The sequence below is a fragment of the Pseudochaenichthys georgianus genome, chromosome 19 (assembly GCF_902827115.2).
Source record: "Pseudochaenichthys georgianus chromosome 19, fPseGeo1.2, whole genome shotgun sequence".
Taxonomy (NCBI): domain Eukaryota; kingdom Metazoa; phylum Chordata; class Actinopteri; order Perciformes; family Channichthyidae; genus Pseudochaenichthys; species Pseudochaenichthys georgianus.
Genome location: NC_047521.1, coordinates 2,804,550 through 2,808,121, shown reverse-complemented (window position 1 = coordinate 2,808,121; position 3,572 = coordinate 2,804,550). Strand labels below are relative to the sequence as shown.

Sequence of the window (3,572 nt, the reverse complement as noted above, 5' to 3'; positions counted from 1 at the left end):
GTGCGACAAGATGATTGGTTTACATCAGTCGACCTGAAAGATGCGTATTTCCACATCCCAGTATATTATCCACACAGGAAATATCTGAGATTCGCATTTCAGGGGATCTGTTACGAATACAGAGTACTCCCCTTCGGCCTGTCTCTCAGTCCAAGAGTGTTTGTACGATGTACAGAAGCCGCGATAGCCCCGTTAAGACAACAGGTTATTCGCCTGGCGACCTACCTAGACGACTGGCTGCTTCTCGCACAGTCGGAGCACGAGGCTATTACGCAGACAAATGTTCTCGTAAAGCACCTGCTCAACCTGGGTTTCATAATAAACACAGAGAAGAGCATGTTGTGCCCCGCGCAGACTATACTCTTAGGGTTACGCCTGAACTCGGTGCCCTTTACAGCCCGCCTGTCAGCGGAAAGAGTGAAAGCTTTCAGAGCTTGTCTCGCTTTATTCCAGCGTCGCAAACATGTTCTCTTCAGAACATGCCTGCGGTTGATGGGGCTCATGGCGTCAGCCATCCTGGTCGTACGACTAGGACGCTTACACATGAGGGAGTTTCAGCGCTGGGTAGCCGCTCTAAAACTAAACCCTGCGCGTCATGGTGCGCGGAGGGTAATGGTTACTGTGAAATGCGTAACGGCACTGCGCCACTGGCTGCACCCGACTTTTCTAGTACGGGGCGTGCCTATGGGTGCTGTCCTTTCACGAAGGGTGGTCACCACGGACGCATGTCTGACCCCCTAAACGCACCAGGAGCGTCTGCGCCGCGTTACGGCCGCGCCGCGGCGGTCGTAAGGATCGCGGCCACTCTAGTCAATGGGTGCTGTTCCACCACACGCGCCGCGTTACGGCTCAGACGCGTCCCAGAAGCGGCTCGGCGCAGCGCTTCTCTAAAATTAGGATGAATCCTATTTTTGCCGCGGCGCAGCCGTAAGGTAAGGTCGGGCAGGCAGCCCCCCCCTCGCAGGAAGTGGAAAGGTGAGCATCCGGGCCAGGCCCATCCCGCGTATATACTAATTTAGCAGACCCCCCTCCTTCATCACAACACCTCCACTACGATACGCACAATGGACGACGAGGTGTTCATAATGGAAGTGGAGAAACACACAATTTTATACGATGTAACCAATGCTTTTTACAAGGACAACATCAGAAAGGACAAGGCCTGGTTTTTAGTCGCTGCAGTTTGTGGAGTGGAAGGTAACAACTACATATTAATGTTTTAAAGTTAATTAATACTTGTAGGTACAGTACAGAGCCATTCAGTAGTTTCACATCTTGTGAAAGTCGTTAAAAAACTGTTCAGTAAACTTGCATTTCACAATAAAGTAAGATCTTATTTCCTATATCAAGATTATAATATTATTATATTGTATTTATATTTTTATAAATATTGGTTTTTTAACTATACTTTATCTTGTGAATTTCGCCCAGGGATCAATACAGTTGTGTTTAACTCTTTATAATGATATTATATTTTTGTATTATAGTTTGTTTTTATTCATGTGTTATAACAACTACCCAAAATACTCTCAATAATGTTTAAATACAGTATGCTGTGGTGGAAAATCTTGCATTTATAGTCAGATAAATTGTGAGGACAGACAAGAATAATTTGGCAGTCATTTGTCAGACAAAACCATTTATTATAAATTGTATTACATACACAGTAGCGCATCCTAGGCGATAGCTGAATGCTAGGCTGACCAATGAGTCCCTGGAAGCCAAGTATCTGAAGGGTAAAAAAAAGCAAAGAAAAATATGTGAAATCATGTTATTAATCTGAATCTATTCTTTGTTTCAGTCGACAAGGCAAGGCACGATGGAAGTCACTTTGGGATGCTTTTGTTAAAAACAGGAAGAAATCTCTCCCAAGTGGATCTGCAGGCGGCACGCAAAAGGGCTGGAAGTATACAGACATAATGTCCTTCCTTTTGCCCTATGTACAGCAAAGGAGGTATGTATGCACATATTTTAATTTATATAATTTTGTAATTTGTGATGATGTATTGCAAAGGGTATGAAAGACTTTATTTTAAATTACATAAATATGTTCCTATTGCATAAATTAATCCCCAGAAAAAAGGTTTTAATTGTTTTCATGTTGTTTCTTTTCATATAGTTCAAAAAGCAGCTTGAGCAATCCTTCCCCTGTAGAAGCCATGGAGAGAGCATCTACACCCCTGTCATTGGAAACAGAGGAACATGCCAGGACAGCATGTAGATCTCCAGCCCCACCACCTCTGGTACCCACAACCTCTGCAGAGAGGCAAAGGCCCTCTAGGTCCCGTAGCCCCAGGGATCCCATTTCCACACCAGCAGCGGCCCAGCGTTCCACACGGGACACAAGGAGGAGGCCACAGAGCACAGACCTTGGAGAGCAGCTGATATCTCTACTGCAGGAACCTCCAACTGCACCACACATGCCAGACTCAGAAGGAGGAGTCATACTACTTTGCTCTCAGTCTTGTGCCCATGTTGCAAAGACTGGACAAAGACAGAAAACATCAGGCAAAAGTCTGTATTTTAAACACCTTCCACAACTTGGAAAGAGACACCCAACACCAGCAACATTGGCAGCCCATTGACCATCCCCCCGCCACTCAACATTCCATTCACACCTCCAGGCCAGTAGCCTTTCGGCCAAGTGTACCCCAACCCCCACGCGCCCAATCAACACCTACAGGGCCATCAGACATGCTGTCCTCCAGCAGTAGCTCAGCTTGGCAGGAGTCTTTTTACGAACAATAGTTGAGCAATTGAGTTCATTGTTTTTTTTACTGTAAATAGTTACTTTTTTTGTGTTGATTGTTTATATTTGATGTTTCTGTTTAAAGTGTTGTTTGGGGTGAAATTGTTAAAAAATAAAACCTTTATTAAATTTGTGGTCAGTGATGTATTGTCTGTGAAATGTGCATGTTACCTCAGTGCAACAGCCAGTCTCTGCTTGGGTTCTATGGCAGCTCTGTAATTTGTGGATTGTCTGGTCAGTTCAGGGCCCAGGAGGGACAGCAGTCAGTTCAGGGCCCAGGAGGGACAGCAGTCAGTTCAGGGCCCAGGAGGGACAGCAGTCAGTTCAGGGCCCAGGAGGGACAGCAGTCAGTTCAGGGCCCAGGAGGGACAGCAGTCAGTTCAGGGCCCAGGAGGGACAGCAGCTCATCCATCTGCTCTGCACTCATCCGAAAATATTGGTGATGTCGTTGGCTGTCCAGCCTCAGCTCAGCCACGAGGTGATGAAAATCACCTTGTTGTCTCCTTTGCTGGTTGAGGGGGTGCACCCAAAACCCGGCTCCCCCCATCCCCCCGTAGTCTTTCAAGTAGGAGAATACATGCCAGCGTTCTCCTCCGGTTTACAGGCACTGTAAATTATATATATATAGAATAATTATGATGATGAATGCATATTTTTTTACCACTAAAATACAGCAACACATCTTTGATTCATGTCGTTTATAACTGGAATATTACAATTATTATTAACTGTGTCTGTAGTCTACAACACAACAACATAGGAAATAACAACAATAAACCCGATTTAAACAGACACAAACATAAACTATTTAACTACGTAGCCT

At 45.2% G+C, this 3,572-nt stretch overlaps 1 long non-coding RNA gene across 1 annotated transcript; it reads left to right on the top strand.

The window, feature by feature from the left end:
• Positions 1–754: 754 nt before the first annotated feature.
• Positions 755–2,840, top strand: LOC139435825 (uncharacterized). Its single transcript, XR_011645028.1, has 3 exons — positions 755–1,197; positions 1,802–1,954; positions 2,120–2,840. It is a non-coding gene; the product is annotated as an uncharacterized lncRNA (long non-coding RNA).
• Positions 2,841–3,572: the final 732 nt, after the last annotated feature.